The 18,659-nt window shown below is 43.1% G+C and overlaps 1 long non-coding RNA gene across 1 annotated transcript in view; it reads left to right on the top strand.

The window, feature by feature from the left end:
- Positions 1-1,342: 1,342 nt before the first annotated feature.
- Positions 1,343-18,659, top strand: part of LOC149311385 (uncharacterized) — a 40,771-nt gene continuing 23,454 nt past the window's right edge. The window contains exons 1-2 of the long non-coding RNA XR_016281626.1: positions 1,343-2,958; positions 4,792-4,867. This is a non-coding gene — a long non-coding RNA (uncharacterized LOC149311385). The remainder of the gene's footprint in view (positions 2,959-4,791; positions 4,868-18,659) is intronic.

Genomic DNA, 18,659 nt, shown 5'->3' on the forward strand with positions numbered 1-18,659 from the left:
GGTTCTACACCACTTTAACTGCCATGGCTCAATGCTAGGGAATTCCAGAGCATTGAGCCATGGCAGTTAAAGCAGTGTTGCCCAGGATTATTTCTGCAGTGCGGGTACAGCCCACGTGTCCAAGTCTGAGGAGTTTATCACATGGGATGGATCCCAGGTAGAAACTGATTTTAAACTAGAAAAAACTTGCAAAAGCGGGTAGAATTTCAAACAACACTGGGGGTTAACCCAAACAAAAAGTGGACAAAAAGCAGGTAGATCTTCAGATGACGTTTAACGTGACATTAACCGGAATGGAACGTCGCCCAAACCCACTCCTTTTTACTTTCAGGAACTTCCAAAAATAAAGAGGGGTGGGTTTGGGTGACTTTCCGTCCAGGTTCATGTCATGTTATTTCTCCTTTCCCCAAACACATCTGAAAAACAAACTACTTCGAGGGTTTTTTCAGACTTTTAAATCCTGTTTCTGCATGAGATTTGAGTAATTTGCCTCCGTGTGATAAACTCCAGAGTTTGCTTATTGCCAAAAGCTATTACCCATTGTGATTCAATATATTTAAGACAAAAATTTTAATATGATATAGTTGGGGAGAGGGAATAATAGATTGTATTTTAATGTATGTTGTGTGTTATACTGTATTTTACTGATACTGTAAGCCATCTCGATCCTGCGGGAGAGATGGGGGGGTTAAAAATAATTATTGTTATTATTATAAGATACAAACAAACCACAATAACAGTAATAAATATACAATAGAATACAGGTGACACGCAAGTGATACAAAAATGTACAAATGCAAAAATACAAAATCATCATTAGTATAGATTACATTTTAAAAAGCCCTCTGGATTGGGTAGAATGTACCTTCACCACCTCCATGTCATTCTTATACCGCTGGTTCTCCTTATCCACAGATTTTTTTTATCCACGGATTCAAACATCCACGGCTTGGAATTATTCAAAAAGAGTATAAATGCCAAATAGCAAGCCTTAATTTTGCCATTTTATATAGACATTGTTTCCCACCAATGAGATACAAATCTGCTCAAGGGCAGCCCATGGGCAGTTAGTGCTCATTCTGAGATTTGGGGTTTGTTGTGGTTCTGGTGCCACAATAAACCACCGTTCCCAGAATTCCCCTGGCATGGAGGCAGCTCAGGCAGGGTCAAAGCGGATTATTTCTCCAGTGTGGATGCATCCAGAAAGAGGAGTAAGATAGAGTGATTCCCCGCCAGCCACCTGCAGGTGGGGTGGTTTAGCAGGAAAGGAGGAAGGGGTGTGTGTGTGTGTGTTGTGTTTGTGGGTCTGCTTCCCTCCCTTGGCTTTTCCTTCCTGGAGGAGAGTCTGGCAGGCGCCCCTGGGGAGGGCGCTCCAGCTGTCAAGAGAAAGAGAGACAGAGAGAGGGAGAAAGAGAAAGAAAGAAAGAAAGAGAGCAAAAGAGGAAAAGAAGGGAGTGGGTGGCCTGCAGAAGGACGGAGGGAAGCCCAAGCAACAACGAACAGGGCGAGGAGCAAGGACTGTTGCAAAGAGCAGCAACACACACACACACACTCCAAAAGAGAAAGAAGAAGAAGGGGAGTCCTGTCCTTCTCTGGGGGGAGGGAGGGAAGGAAAAGGGGGGAGAAGGAAAAGAGCTGGAGCCCCCAGACTCCCAGAGGAGGAGGAAGAAGAAGGAAGGAGTGGAAGAGAAAAAGCCCAGAGGAAGAGAAGGAGGAGGAAGAGGAAGAAAAGACCAAAGGAAGATGAAGGAGAAGAAGAGGAGGAGGAAAGGTCCAGAGGAAGAAGAGGAGGAGGAAAAGACCAAAAGAGGAGGAAGAGGAGGAGGAGGAGGAGGAGGAAAAGCCCGGAGGAAGAGGAGGAAAGGGAAAAGCCAGTCCCGAGGGAGAGTTTTGCCTGGGCGCCTCTTTGCCTGGGACTCTGCAGCTGGGTCAATGTTTGAGTTCTGTTTTTCCAGTCGACGGGTGCAAAAGGGGGGAAAGAAAAGGCCAGGAGGTGGAGGTGGTCTCGCTGCTTCCTCTCTGTGCCCAGGGCTCCCCGGGCGAGGAAGGGGCAGCAGCAGCCAGCCTGGGAGAGTGCCTGTGCCCTGGCTGCCCATTGGGAACAGGACCACTCCTTCCTAGGAGGGCTTGGAGCTTCAGGGGGAGCAGGCGTCCTCCTTTTCCAGGACCCGTCCTCCCTTTCCGCCTTCGCTCCGGGAGGCATCCCCCAAAGGTCCTCCATCTGGAGCACCACTGAGAAGCAGGCTTTGACATGAAGTGGTTTGAACTTTTCTTGACTCAGCAGGTCTTCCTTTTCCCCCTTGCAGCAGGCCTTCCCTTTGGAGCATGACTGAGAAGCATCAATTTGTTCATTGTATGTGGGTTGGCTTCCCCCCATGTCCTCCATTTTGCTTGAAAGTCCTCCATTTCGAGCGCGACCGAGAAGTATGAATGGATTATTTCTGTGAGTGTTTTTAGCTTGTCTTTGGCAATGTCCTCCATTTTCCTGGAAGGTCCTCCATTTGGAGCATGACTCAAGAAGCATGCATTTACATTTCTATGAGTGGTTTTTAAAGCTGTTCTTTGGTCATGTCCTCCATTTCTTGAAGGTCCTCCATTTGGAGTATGACCGAGACTGTAGATTACGTGTTTTTAGTTTTTCTTCTGTCATGTCCTCCATTTTTCGCGTAGGTCCTCCATTTGGAATTTATATTAAACCTAGTTTTTCTTCTGTCATGCACTTCATTTTTCTCGAATTTGGAGTCTGATTAAGAAGCAGGAATTTATTATTTCCATGAGCATTTCGAGCTTTGTATTTGGTCATGTCCTCCATTTCTTGAAGGTCCTCCATTGGGAGCACGACAGAGAAGCATGAATGTCTATGAGTGTTTTTCCCCACTTTTCTTCTGTCATGTCCTCCATTTTTTCTTGAAGGCCCTCCATTGGGAGCATGACTGAGAAGCGTGAATCTACAATTCTGTGAGTGCTTTTTTTAAAAAAAGCTTTTCTTTGGTCATGCCTTCCATTTTTGTCTAAGGTCCTGCATTTGGAGCCTGACTGTGAATTTACATGCCTATGAATGTTTTTCAAAGCTTTTCTTGGGTCCTGCCCCCTCATTTTTCCTTGGAGGTCCTCCATTTGGCCGTGCCTTGTCCTCCTTTGCGAGGGGGAGGCCACCTGGTCACCCTGAGTGGAAGCAGGGAGCAGGCCAAGCAGCCTCACCAAAATGGAGTCTCTTCCTCTCTCTGGCCCTGAAGCCTCTCCCAGCAGCCAAGGGGCCAGTGGTGGGTCCTGGACTGGGGCACCAAGACCTTTGCCACAAGTGGAATGAAAGAAGGAAGAAAAGAAGGAAGGAAGGAAGCACTCTGGCAGGGATGCTGAGGAGAAGACCACCCAGTCCGCTGTCCCCTTTGCTTTGTGGATTAGGAGTTGGGAACTTGCCACTGGAGGAGTGACATTTTTCTGACTCTGCATCCACACTGCAGGAATATTCCAGTTTGACACCACTTGAACCGCCATGGCTCCATGCTGTGGAATCTTGGGATGTGTCGTTTGTTGTGGCGCCAGAGCTCTATGACAAGGAAGGCTAAATGACTTTCTTGTTGGTTTGTGCCTTCAAGGCTTTCCCAACTTATAGCAACCCTAAGGCGAACTTATTCTGGGGTTTTCTTGGCAAGTTTCTTCAGAAGGGGGTTTGCCATTGCCTTCCCCTGAGGCCAAGAGAGTGTGACTTGCCCAAGGCCACCCAGTGGATTTCATGGCCAAACTGGGGATCAAACCCTGGTCTCCAGAGTCCAACACTCAAGCCACTACGCCAAATGCCTTATGAAACTACAAATCCCAGAATTCTATAGTATTGAGCCACGGCAGTTAAAGCAGGGTCAAACTGGATTATTCCTACAGTGCAGATGCAGCCTCTGCACTTTTTTTTTTTTTTTTTTTGGTCTTCAAATAGGGAATGGTATCTCAAAGCAAGCAATACTGGGAGAGAAGAAAGTTTCAGTTTACTCCGTGGAGTGGTTTTAAAGCCTGAGCATCCATCTTTCCATTTGCGTCAAGTCTCCCTGGCTCAATGTAAAGGTGTTTGTACATGTGTTATAGTTGTGTGGTACAGGTTCAGCAAAAAGGTTGGGAGAGACTGGGGGGGACCGCGGAGTGAGGTACTGGGGACATAAAGGCATAAATAAAATTTGGATTAAGTGGGGGGGGGGCATCTCTGGACTACATTGACTGTTATCATAGTTTTTAGATGGAAAATTCTGTCAGAGAGCTCTAGTGCCATAGTTGAAGCGGTGTCAAACCAGATTATTTCTGCAGTGCAGAAAAGCTTTTGCAGGAACACGTGTGGCTGCCATTGGGTTCCCTCCCAGGGTGGTAGGAAACAGCTCTTGGGTCTTCCTTTCCCCCACTTTCCAAACCACAAATTGTAGTCATCTTAGAACTGTTATTTCATTTTGTCCTTCTCTTGTCCTTTCCTCCCTCCCCCACTCCACCTTCTTGTTCTGTGCCTTCAAATTGTTTCCAGTTTAAGGCAACCCTAGGGTGACTATCCTGGAGTTTTCTTGCCAGGTTTCCTCAGAGGGGTTTTGCCATGGCCTTCCCTGAGGCTGAGAGCATGAGACCTGTCCAAGGTCACCTAGTAGAGCCTTCTGCCTCCCTTGTGTCAAAGGCATGTAGGAAGGCAAGGAGGTATGGGGTGAGGAGGATTGAATGGAAGAGAGAATGGGACTGATGCCTGGTTCCAGAGAGGCAGATCAAGGGAAAATGGCCCAATTGGCTAGCCTGACTTTTGTTTCTTTGCTTTTGTTCCAGGAGAGAAATTAACAATCCCACACAAGCTCTGAGAACTTGGTGACATAACAGCTCAGGTGTGTAGCTGTGGCAACAGGTATTTATGTGTAAAAGTTGGATTGGTTTATGGTTTGCACTGATTCTACTTTTCTCCTCTGTGTGTGTGTGCGCACGCATCTACACTGTAGAAATAATGCAGTTTGACACTACGATGTGGAGTATTTCCATCCTATGGGATCCTGAGATTTGTGGTTTTACAAGGTCTTTAGTCTTCTCTCATTGGATAGACATTGGAAAAGAGAATATCGCACGACTGAAATTGGAAGTGTAATCCAGTGTCATCCTGAATGCAATCGTGTATTCACGTTATTGCGCAAAAGATTATCACACGCGATCGCTGGCAGTCCGAACGCAATCGTGTCAATCCACAGTTAAGTAAATTTGGTGAATTAGCGAAGTCGCAAACCCTATTCCTAGGCAATTTTGCACTCAGTGCGCTGTTGTTTGGTGTGATGTGCATGTCTCCTTTGGTCCTGGTCCCTCCCCCCCAGTCTGGAAGGGAGGTTTCCCATGAAGCCATGCTGCCATTCTGCTTCAATTTTGCTTCTGCTTGTCCTTCAGCATTGATAAACTCCAATGGTTCTAGGGGGCAGTAGAAAGTGAGGAAGACCACAGGCCAGATGGATGGATTCAATCAGAGAGGCCATCAGCCTGGGCCTGTAGGACCTGAGCAGAGCTAAGGAGGATAGGGGGTCTTGGAGATGTCTCATCCACAGTGTTAGCATTTGTTGAGGTTGGCTTGAGGGCATTTAACAACAACAACAGCCTTCTCTTCCAAACAACTTTTGTTGCCTCAAAAGTCCAAATCCCAGGATTCTGTAGGATGGAGCCATGGTAGTTAAAGTGGTGTCAAAATTGTATTATTTCTACAGTGTAGATGCACCCCAGGACATATTTTCCTATCAGCAGGATCAAGCTGAGTTGTGGGCAAGGGTGTCCTGTGTGTGTATACTGTTAGGCAAGTCCCACTGAGTGAGTTAGAGTCTACTGCTGAGGAAATGCAAACAGCAAACCTATCATTTGGTTTCAGGGGAGGTTTGCCATTACCTTCTCCTGAGGCTGAAAGAGTGTGACTTGTCCAGGGTCATCCGCTGGGTTTCATAGCTGAACTGGGAATTGAACCCTGGGACTGAAGAGTGATATTTTGAACTTTTTGGGTGTTGACGCTAATATTCCTCAGATGAGCTTGGGAGTTAGTTAAGAGGATAACAGGAGGGAGCTTGCATGCAGCAGGAAGGGCTGACAGGAACAGGTTTGGATGAAAATGGTGTATGATCAGTTTCGTGTTAAAACACATCCCATATTTTGAGAGTATTAAAAATAGTGCTTTAGTGTTGTGTTTCAGAAATACTTTGTGTCACTTTGGGATTAATTGTAAGATTTAGATTATTCAGTATTACAGCCTGAATGTTTTTGTGTATCTAGAAAAAAGACTAAACTTTCCCAAGTTAAAATTGTAACTGAAATGGTATGGTTCTTCACCTACCAGAAATCAAAGTAAAGAGTGTCTCTTTTAAAGAAATCCTTAAGATTAGAGAGAGCGTTAATATCTTGTCCTGTCTTGGTTGACCTTGCAAGTCAGTCTAATGGCTTTTCAGACCTCAGAGGCCACTCGTATTCATTATTCACGTGGAGGATTTGGAGTCTGACCTTGTAAAAGCACAGAGATATTTTTCTATCTTTTTGCCTATCTTAACAAATAGATACTCCAGTCCAATAGATACTTCGGTGTTCTTTTAATGCGCCTCCATAGTTAAACTCTTAATATATATATTTTTTTAGCCCATGTGAGTTTTAAAATTTTCCCCAAAGGTATTTTCTGGGACTATACAGAAAAAGTTTATTGAATTTTACCGTATGCAATAGCATTGTGAAGATACTGGTTCGTATTGGAGATGTGATGTATTAAATAAGGGATCAAAAGGGTGCTCAACACCTTGTACATGAAATACATGACTTGCCTGAGAAGTGCTGGAATAAATTAAATGCTTGCTGAGAAGTTTGACTAAAACCAAAATATCTTCATGGCAGTGGCAAACATCAGATTTATGTTATTAAACTATAGGAGTAAGACTACTTTAGTGGATAACTGAAGTATCTATTGGACTGGAGTATCTATTTGTTAAGATAACAGAAAGATAGAAAACGATCTCTGTGCTTTCACAAGGACAGACCCCAAATCCTCCATGTGAATAATGAATCTGAGTGGCCTCTGAGGTCTGAAAATCTATTCGACTGACTTGCAACATTTATTCCCCCAAAGTGTATGGTTTGGGATAGTTGGGAAAAATTGTACTGTTTTAAATTTCTTTACACAGATGCTAATTCTCCATAAAGCCCAGTGAAAGGAATTTTTAATCCCTCTGGGAGTTGGTTTGAAACAGTTGGTGTGCTATTTCATTAAGCCCAACTAATAAGATAGTTTAGCAGGATTCTAGCCAACAATATGAATGCTAATTATGCTTTTGCAGAAAACCCTTATGTGCTATGTACATACACAAATTGTGTTGTTTGTGGACTTCTCCTGTATAGCTAGCCTTATAAGGTTTCAGGGTGCCTGTTGCACACTGACCAAACTTCAGAAGACTTCCTCTGTCCCCCCTCCCTTTGAAAAGTGTTGACATTTAATTGACCTTTGAAGGCTTGTTCTGTTAATCATACTCAAAAGCACTAAAGCTATAGTTGACTGATCTGGTGTTCTTCCATTTAGTCGTGTTCAGCATATAAATTCTCCAGCATAATTGCTACTTATTGAGCAAGAGTTTCTTTTCTTTTCTGAAAATGGGAGAGACTTTCTTTGCCTCCGGCAGAGCACTTGTAAGAGTTCTGATTCAAAATGCTTTCCTATCATTAGTTGGAGGGTGTGGTTTCTAGACAGGAAAGCAATGGAAATTCTTGTCCACTTAAACTGCTTTTTTTTCCCCCTGGTCATGCTTCCTTGAACAGTTTGCAGGAGTTAGATGGATAACCTTGAAAGTTCTCTGCCTCATGTAAGCTGAAGCACATGTTCTTTAAAAAAATAGTTTCATGACCTATAGTCTTTAAAGTTTATTTTCCTGGTATACTTAGTGCTGCAAGTTTCCTGGCACGCTTAATGCTGCAGAAAACATCCTGCATCAAAGACCGTTGGAAAATGTATTTACACTAAATTCTACATCCAGTGTATTTAGTGTGATTAATTTACAGTAAATTCTGCAACTATTATAAAACTAGAGGGCGAAAACACTGGAGGTAAAACACCTGCTTGCACTAGTAAGGCTGTATCTATTATGTGACCTGCCAAAAACATGTGCAAACTTATTCTTGTGTGTGTGTATGTGTGTGTGTGTGTGGGGGGGGGGGGAGGACAGCTACTGAACCAGTTAACTTAGATTAGTTGTTTTCTAAGCATGGAACCTGGAGTACTTGTTCTTTGCTTTTTAGTGTACAGTGGGCCCTTGGTATCTGGATGTAGGACCCCCATGGATCCCAAAATCTGGATGCTCAAGTCCCATTAAAATACAGTGGTGTGGTAAAATGGTGCCCCTTATATAAAATGGCAGAATCAGGATTTGTTTTTTTAATATTTTGGAGTATGTAATATTTTCAAACCACAGATGGTTGAATTTATGGATAAGGAAATTTGTGGATACGAAGGCTGATTGTATTTGGAACTTGCATTTTTCTCTTTGCAGGACAACCTGTTTGCTACATGTGTCAATTTTGCATACTTTTGTTTTTAATGGAATCTTTAAAAAAAAAACCTGATCAGCCAGTAGGATGGATAATGCTTGTAATGTTAATTTGCCATTGGAGCAGAAAAGTTTGGTTTCTAAATAATTTTGTTCAAAAGGCCTATACTGGAAACACAAAGGGTGGAGACAGACTTGGAGACAGTTTTCAGACTAAAGTTTTGTTTGCATGACTGGGATGCTACATGGGCTATGTTTTAGTCATTTAGGCATAGATAGATATGTACAAACTTAAGAGACTTATGGTACCAGTGATATAGATGTCTTTAAAATACCTTACAAACTGATTTTATAGTGTAATGTTTTGACATTCATATGCAGTGGAAATTGTTGTTGTGTGCTTTCAATTTATGGCAACCCAAGGTAAGCCCATCAGGGATTTCTTAGCAAGTTTCTTCAGAGGGGTCTCTTATTGCCATCTTCTGAGGCTGAGAGTGTGTGACGTGCCCAAGGTCATAGTCCAACACTCAGACCATTACACCATGCTAACCTTCAGGCTGGATATGTAATCAAGAGGTTAGAGATTTAGTTCTCAGTTGTGAGACCCTCTATCTATGGGACTCTCACAATTTGCAATTCATGCCACTTTTTAGTACTGGTGTTGTCACTTAACTTGTTCTTAACACAGTAGTTTAGGTGAGGGGTACATAGTGACCTCCGAGACACTGTGCAGTGCTTCATGTGCAGCCCTACCAATTCTGAAGATGCACAACTGAACTTTTGCCACATCTTGTTTGGGAGCCACTCTCTGAGGTGTAAGTACAGTGGATCCTTGTTGTACTCTGGGGTTTGGTTCCAAGATCCCCCATGTATAACAAAATCTGTGGATGCTCAAGTCCCATTAAATATAATGACATAGGAAAATGGTGTCCATTTATAAAAAATGTTATAAAAAATGGAAAATCAAGGTTTGATATTTGAAATTTATACTTTTTTAAAAAACATTTTCAAACCATGGATGCTTGAATCCGTGTATAAGAAGGGCTGACTGTATTATGTAGGCCAAAGATGGAGAATGTGGTTAGGGATGGAGAAGGGTTTAACTGGATTTGGCAGTCTCAATGAAAACTTTCCCATCCCTCTCTATACAAATCATTTTATTTGTTCTTCTAGAGACTACTTGAAAGCTTCTTCCAAAATGTATTTTTTCTCCTTTCTGTACCCTTCACTTATGATTTCCAGTCTGATGCCCAAGCTTTTTGTAGTTGTGTGCCTTCAAGTTGTTTCTGACTTATGGCAACCAAGGCAAACCTATCATGGGATTGGCAGGTTTCTTCAGAAGGGGTTTACCATTGTCTTCCCCGAGACTGAGAGAGTGTGACTTGCCCATAGTCAACCACTGGGTTTACATGGCTGAGCCGGGATTCAAACACTGGTCTTTAGCGTCATAGTCCAGTGCTCAAACTACTACACCATGCTGGCTTTTAGCCAAGCTTATAGATCTAGGCTTTTTCAATATGCCAGGGTTGCTGGTGAGTCAGGCTAATCTGCTTTCCCCTTGTGTTTCTCTTTTGCTCTTCACACATGCTCAGTAAGTCGTTCTGGAGGCAGCCATTTCCCTTGCCTGTTGTATGTAAGTACAGCAGGATCAATGAGAATATAATCCCATTCTTTCCCAGTTCCAGTTTTATTGTATTGTTTATTGCAGACATGTTGTTGCAATCCAACTTTGAAAGTCTGTCTTTCTCCAGCCCTCTTTCACCCAAAGCCAATGCTGAAAAAACAAGCAAACCCTTCCAACTGGAAAGAAGACAAGAAAAGTGGGGAGTGGACTGGGTTGGACACCTGTAAAAAAGCTTTGTTTAAAAAAAAGAAGGGGAGCTTCTTTGTCAGAGGCTTTGTTAACTGAGTTATGCCTGTATGTAAGATTGCACCATGTACCACACAGTACAAGCAGATTGAAGCATGTAATCTGCCTTGGCAATTGAGTCTGAGCATGAAAATTGCTTCCCAGTCTGCTAGATTGTCACCATGGTCTCGATTCTAATAGTTCATGCATGGAGTATTTTTCCGACAATGTCATATTCTTTTAATCCTATCCAGTTCCGGTAGTGTTTAATAATAGTTGGCACCTGTGTGGATGAGTTTAGACTAGTAATATCTCCTTGCAACTTTGAACACATCAATGTGCAGCTATTCCTGCAGTGATGTTTTGAATGTTAGCATACCAGGTACTACCAGAGCAGAGGTCGGTAATTGGAAATTGGCTACAGGCGCTCATAATTAACGTGCTTATTGTAAGTTGAACAGAGTGGTATGGAAGTAAGACCATAATAGATTAAAGGAATTTGCACAATCTTTATTCTGAATTAATTCCTTGTTTCTCCTGCTGGTAATTTTAAGAGTATGGTTATTAGTAAATGCAGGGTAAGTCTAAATGCAGGCAATATGTAAAATGCAAGGTAAGAAGAAAGTCTGTCAGATGTCTTTTACAGACGAGCTTTCCAAAAAGTTTCATGCCTATGACTACTTTAATTTACCTCTGTTCCCTTATTGTCTATGTATGTAGATTTGAATTTTTATTATTATTTTATATAGACTCTAATGTCTATTGATACTATAGATCTGATATTTGGTTTCATATCTCATCCATTCATTTATTGTCTGTAGGAAACATCATTGGATAAGCTGTAAACTTAAACTGCTTCAAGATGTATCTGAGGAACTAGACTGAAGTCTACGAAAGCTCATGCTGTCAAATTCTTTCATTTCGTCTCAAAGGTGCTACAAGATCTCTCTATGTACTGCTTCAAGATAAAAGTGTTCTATCTTTGAAGCAAAGGGCGTGTTCACACTGCAAAATTAAAGCAGTTAGACACCACTTTAACTGCCATGACTCTATTCTACAGAATCCTGGGATTTGTAGTTTGGGGATGCACCAGAGCTCTCTGACAGATCATGCTGAATACCTCACCAAACTACCAATCCCAGGAATCTGTAGAATAAGTCATGGCAGTTAAAATGGTGTCAGACTGCTTTATTTCTGCAGTGTGGAAGAGCTGAAAGTCTGCATTGCACACAGTCTGTCCCTCCTCTCCTTCCAGCCATGAGCTAAGGAAGCTGTGTCTTGTGAATGCTGTTATGAATGAATTGGTTTATACCATGTTTGATCTGTTACAAATGAATCCATTTATGCCAGGTTTGTTGTTGTTGTGTACTTACAAGTAGTTTCCAACTGATGGCGACCCTAAGGCAAACAGCAAACCTATCATGTGGTTTTCTTGGCAAGATTCGTTCAGGGGAGGTTTGCCATTACCTTCTCCTGAGGCTGAGACAGTGTGACTTGTCCAAGGTCACCCAGTGGGTTTCATGGCTGAACTGGGTATTGAACCCTGGTCTCCATAGTCAAAGTTCAATACTCAAACCACCGCACCACACTGACTTTCATTATGCCAGGTTGTATGATTAAAAATATCAGATTGCCTAAGAAAATTTTGTATTGTAGTAGTAGTTGGACCTCTTCAGTAGATCACTTGTAGAAAGATGATCTTCATCTAGGTCAGTGTGCAAAGGGATCTTGCAGCACCTTTGAGACTAACTGAAAGAAAGAAGCTGGTACCATCAGCTTTTGTAGACTGAAGTCTACTTCCTAAAATGTGTTTCATTCCCTGGACTAATATGGCTATACCTTTGAATTCTTCATCTAGGTCAGTTGGTCAGGAGCTACAGTATGAGGCTGGCTTTCCCAAGAAGGTGTGGGCCATTTAGCTGGGAGATGTGTCTTCTGTGGCTCCATCATAATCTTTTTAAGTATATGTCTTGATAAATGTGATGTACCAGTCTCACTCCTACCCATGCCAATGATTGTTAGAGGCTGGAGCTGGCTTCTTGTGTTGGCAGAACATATAATTGAGATGAAATACCTTATGGCAGAAATATCCTTACATAGTCCTGTAGGTAAATGATTTAATGTGGCATAGGATACCAGATTCTGTCTGATCTTGGATGCTAAGCAGGGTCACCCCATGTTAGTACTTGGATGGGAGACTGCCAATGAATTCCAGGTGCTGTGTACTATATTTCAGAGGAAGGAGCTGGCAAAATCACCTCTTGCCTCAGAAAACCCTCTGAAATTGATGGAGTTGCCATAGGTTGACAGATGACTTGAAGACACATACACATAGACAAAATGTTTTTGGTTTTTTGGGGGCCTAGATTTCACATTGTCAGATACATTGTTTGTGTGTTTGGACATCTGGCAAAAGGAAGCTTGGGGGAAGTCAGAAATGTTGATCTCTTTTTCTTGTCTTATTTTTTATATTCTTGCTGTAGGTCAGGGATACCCAAATGGTCCCAGGCCAATGGTCTAGGATTCTGGAAGGCCACAGTTTGGGAATCACTGCTCTAGGGTATGGGGAAGAAATGAGTATTGCCAATTCAACTCTTTAGTTTTGCTTCTTATGTTTTTGAAGATGGTAATATTTGCTAAGTCCCAACCAGTACATGTCTATACAAAAGTAAATCCCTTATAGTGCAGCGGGCCATACTCTCTTTCATCTTAATACACTACCGGTTTCAAGGTGCAGAGAAAAAGGGGCAGGATATTGTTTTCTTCCTCAGTACTAGAACCTGAACACACACAGTGGAACTATTGGGCAGTAGATTTGGGATTCTTTTCCAGTAAGGAGGAAGGCTGTAAAGCAATAAACCAGGATACTTACAAGTGCTTGTAAATGCAGAAAAGAGAACTCTGAAATTACAAAGGTGGTAAGGATTCCTGGGTTGCAAATACACAAAGTTACGTGGGGGGGGGGATCAACATAATAATATGCTAAAATTAGTTATATAGCTATAGCCATGATTAGTATGTCCAAAGTTGTTGTATTTTGGATAGCATTAAGCTGTCTCTAATGTCTAAAGTCTATCTGAAAGAGAGGGACAGACTGTCCCTGGATGTTCATTAGTGATATTTTTGAGATGGCCAAGTGGTGTGAGAAGGGACACTAAGAAAAGCTGGAGATGTTTCCCATTAGAAAACTGGTGTTTGTTTGTCTTTATAGATCTGATAGAAAATGTCAACATTTTGTGGGTATTGAAATAAAATATGTTTACTCAATTTGTTCTTAGGCCTTGTATGCTTAGAACATATAGTACATTAATATGACCTTGTCTTGCTTTATGTTTTTGGTAGCTGTTATTATTATTATTAACCTTTATTTATAAAGCGCTGTAAATTTACACAGCGCTGTACATACAATCTTTTAATTAGGCGGTTAAAAGATTGTATGTACAGCGCTGTGTAAATTTACAGCTGTCAAATGAAGAACAAACCTTGTCTCAAAGTGGCCCTTAACCAAAGAAATACCATTTTCCTCCTCCCTCATGGGAAAATTCTTGGTTGTAGGGGGATTTTAGTACACTAAAATTTTAGGGCTGGCAAAGAAAGCATATTTTGCAGGAAACCCTATGTAGATTGTCACACATCTGATGAAGCCAGAATTTAGATTATAAATTTATGCTGGAGAACCAAGATAGTGATGTTAGTCTCCCATTGACCATAAGTGCTGGTGCTAATATTCAGGAATGATGGGAGCTGTAGCTCAGCGATATCTGAAGGGTGGCAGGTTTCCCACCCCTGCTCTGAATTATGAAACTAGAGTTCAAACACACTACAGAAATAATCAGTTTGAGACCACTTTAACTGCCCTGGATCAGTGCTAGGGAATTCTGAAAACTATAGTTTGTTGTGGCTAGGGTTGCCATATCCCGCCGGGGGGCGGGACTTTCCCGGTTTGGGGCGGGTCCGCACGGTCCCGCCCCGGTTTGGCCCCTCCCCCGGGACTCCCCCCCAACGATGGATGCCAGGCAGGGAAAGGAGCCTCGCCTCAGCGAGGCTCGTTCCCTGCTTGGCCTCCTCCACTGGGGACGGAAGCGGCCTGACAGGGGAAAAGGGCTTCACCTCGGCGAGGCCCTTTTCCCCTGCCTTGCCGCCGCCTTCGCCGGCCAGGGAGGCGGCCAGGCAAGGGAAAAGGGCTTCGCCTTGGCGAGGCCCTTTTCCCCTGCCTTGCCGCCTCCTCCGTCGGCCAGGGAGGCGGCCTGACAGGGGAAAAGGGCTTCGCCTCGGCGAGGCCCTTTTCCCCTGCCTTGCCGCCTCCTCCGTTGGCCAGGGAGGCGGCCAGGCAAGGGAAAAGGGCTTCGCCTCGGCGAGGCCCTTTTCCCCTGCCTTGCCGCCTCCTCCGTCGGCCAGGGAGGCGGCCTGACAGGGGAAAAGGGCTTCGCCTCGGCGAGGCCCTTTTCCCCTGCCTTGCCGCCTCCTCCGTCGGCCAGGGAGGCGGCCTGACAGGGGAAAAGGGCTTCGCCTCGGCGAGGCCCTTTTCCCCTGCCTTGCCGCCTCCTCCGTCGGCCAGGGAGGCGGCCTGACAGGGGAAAAGGGCTTCGCCTCGGCGAGGCCCTTTTCCCCTGCCTTGTTGCCTCCTCCGCCCTCCTCTCCTCCTCCTCCTCTTCTTCCTCTTCTTCATTTTCTTCTTACTCTCCTCTTCTTTTCCTCCTCTCTTCTCCTCCTCCCCCTTCTTCATCTTCTTCCTCCTCCTCTTCTTCTTCCTCTCCTCCTCCTCCTCCTCCTCCTCCTCTTCTTCTTCCTCCTCTTCTCCTCCCCCTTCTTCTTCATCTTCTTCTTCTTTCCTCCTCCTCCTCCTCCTCTTCTTCCTCCTCCTCTTCTTCTCCTCTCCTCCTCCTCCTCCTCCTCTTCTTCATCTTCTCCCTCCTCCTCTTCTTCTCCACCTCCTCCACCTCATCCTTCCCCTGTTCCTCCCCTTTTTCTTCCTCTCTACTTCCTCTTCTTCCTCCTCCTCCTTTTCCCCTCTTCCTCCTCCTCTTCTTCCTCCTCTTCCTCCTCCTCTGCTTCTTCCACTCTTCCTCCTCTTCTGGTTTTTGGCCAGAAAGGGAAGCACATTTCTGCCATCTGTCTAGGAATAATGCTAAATGTCCTCCATTTTGATCATGCCTAAGAAACATGCATTTATATGAAAAATTTTTCAAAAATAATCAATTTTTTGCATGCCCTCCATTTTTAAAAAATGGGTCCTACATTTGATCATTTTGTCCTACATTTGTCCCTGTTTGGAAGTCCTGACTTATGGCAACCCTAGTTGTGGCACAAGAGCTCTCTAACAGAGAAGGCTAAATGCCTTACAAAACTTCAGTTCCCTGAATTCCCTAGCATTGAGCCAGCTCAGTTAAAGCGGTTTCAAATTGGATTATTTCCACAGTGTGTTTTAGACCTATGTTACTGTAAGTCTGATCACTATAATACTTACCTGCCTTTGTGTGTGTAAGAAGCTGTAGGGTATTTTATCTTGGTGCAATTCAGTAGTATTTTTTTTGTGCAGATTTTGAACCTGCACATTTTAGAACATGTCCTTCAGTCATTAATCCATTTAATACAAGTATTTATGTTTGATGTGTGTTGCTTTGGATCTTGTACGATTTTCTTCTCATACAAATATTTTAAGGTTGGTTAAAATGTTTTACATTTACTAGACAGTAAGTTAATCTGAAATGGCTCTGGAGAAGGTGTAATATATTAACAGAATCTGAACTGCATAACCTTGACTATAATAATGGCAGTGTTTCAGTTGCTGGATCACACTTCTAGTTAATTAACCATGTGAATGTCCAGGTCTTTTGTTGCTCCTCCCATTGCTTGTCCCATATAACACGCAGTGTTATGCCTGAGAATAGAAGTCTTCTACATTAATGGAATTCTGTAGGTTATAATCTCTATTAAAATGTTTAACTTCCCTTCAGATTGGAATCACTTTCATCTATGTGTGCAACCCTCCCATTCAAACTCATAGTTTTCAGATAATGTGAGGGATCCCATAATAGAGAGAAGGTTATGAATCAGATTGGTGTGCTCAAAATTAAAAAATAGTTTTGCATTTGGATTTGAAATCTACTCTTTAAAAAGTAAGGACTATGGGGACTGTGCAGAACTTGAAAAGCTTAACAGCTTAATTTTGTGCAAGTTTACTAGAATACTCATTTTGCTTAGTGGGGGCCTAAGGAATTTGACATAGGATTCAAATGTAAGACACACTTTGATGGAATAGCCATTTCTATAGGACATTATGGTCCTTTTCTTCTAGGGTGCCAAGAGTGGACTTGAAGACAAAGTGAATGATATTTACTGTGCCATGGTATGAATATCTTTGTACATGTAGTTGTTTTGATGCAATGAAGAGAATTCCTGGCTTTACAGAGCACAAAATGCAAATTTCTTTAAAATTCTATAATGCAGCATCACAGTAACTAAAAATGTATCTTATGTAGTATTGGCAGTGAGAGTAATTAAATGTGTAATTGAAAAGTAGTTAGATGTTGGGTTGCAGCCGACTCCTAAGCTACTTCTTGTCTGGAAACTTGTGAACATTTTGTAGAAGTTTTTTACTTTGATCAGCAGACTCACATGTGATTTTGCAGAGTGTGTTTACAGTTCAGTGGAGTTTTGATTATGTTTTTGGCATTTTCTCTGCAAGAAATGCAAGAGTGGGGTGTATGAGTGCATGCATGCACATGCACACAGAAGTAATGATATTATAATAGCAAAGACTCTCACAAGGAACTAATTTTAGAAATCCAAATTAAACAACTTGAAAGTGAATTGTTTTAAGATTTGTATGAAGACATTTGACAACAAGTGTTTTGTTTCTTAGTTAAAGAGTTCCATAATAAATTCTTAAAATAAGTGCATCCAGTCTTTGTCAGTGGGTTTTGGCACTGATAATTAGGGTTGCCATAAGTAAGGACCTCCAAACCAGGACAAATGTAGGACAAAATTTTCAAATGTAGGACACATCTTTTTAAAATGGAGGACACGCAAAAATTTGATGCTTTTTTTTAAAAAATCATATAAATGCATGTTTCTTAGGCATGATCAAAATGGAGGACATTTTGGCATTATTCCTAGACAGATGGCAGAAACGTATTTCCCTTTCTGGCCAAAAACCAGAAGAGGAGGAAGAGTGGAAGAAGCAGAGGAGGAGGAAGAGGAGAAGAAGAAAAGGAGGAAGAAGAGGAGGAGGAAGAGGGGAAAAGGAGGAGGAGGAAGAAGAGGAAGTAGAGAGGAAGAAAAAGGGGAGGAAGAGGGGAAGGATGAGGTGGAGAAGAAGAGGAGGGGGAAGAAGATGAAGAAGAAGGGGAAGAAGAGGAGGAGGAGGAGAGGAGGAAGAAGAAGAAGAGGAAGAGGAGGAGGAGAGTAAGAAGAAGAGGAGGAGGAAGAAGAGGAGGAGGAGAGGAGGCAGAAGAAGAGGAGGAGGAGAAAGAAGAGGAAAGGCTCTTTCCCCTGCCTGGCCGCCTCCCTGGCCGGCGGAGGACGCGGCAAGGCAGGGGGAAAGGGCCTCGCTGAGGCGAAGCCCTTTTCCCCTGTCAGGCCGCCTCCGTCGCCAGTGGAGGAGGCCAAACAGGGAACGGGCCTCGCTGAGGCGAGGCTCCTTTCCCTGCCTGGCGTCCGTTGCGGGGGGGATCCCGGGGGCGGGGCCAAACCGGGGTGGGACCGTGTGGACCCGCTCCAAACTGGGAAAGTCTCCCCCCCCCCCCGGCGGGATATGGCAACCCTACTGATAATACTTCAGTGAATGAATATGTGTGAACTTTGTTGCATGGAGCATGCAATACTCTCAGGCCCCTTGATCTGTAATTGCAAGTTGTACTACTGGGGACAAATGGTTTGCCAACTCTGAGCTAAAGTGAGTAATAGAAGACTAACAGCTTGGCATTGTTGGAAACAGGACATTTTAATGTTGTCTTTAGCTTAGAAGAGATTGTTCTTCTCCTGTTCTACTCTAACTTTTTAAAGTTTATGAAACTTTTGTTTATGAAACTTGATCCAGTATTGCTGAATTTATGAACCACAGGAATACCTTCAATTAATGCCTGAATTATTAATAAAAATTTAAATTGTTTCTTCTTCATTTCTAAGAATTTAGTAAGTACCATGCTCCTAGAGTATGTACATATGGGATAGCAATTCAGATGAAATTACTTGATTTTAGTAATTAAGATCCAAAGCACACTGCAGAAATAATCCAGTTTGAGACCGCTTTAACAGCCTTGCCTCAGTGCTAGGAAATCCTGGGATTCAGAGTTTATCATGGCACC

This window comes from Sceloporus occidentalis, unplaced genomic scaffold (genome assembly GCF_023333645.1).
Source record: "Sceloporus occidentalis isolate IW3139 unplaced genomic scaffold, rSceOcc1.0.p SCAF_6, whole genome shotgun sequence".
NCBI lineage: Eukaryota > Metazoa > Chordata > Lepidosauria > Squamata > Phrynosomatidae > Sceloporus > Sceloporus occidentalis.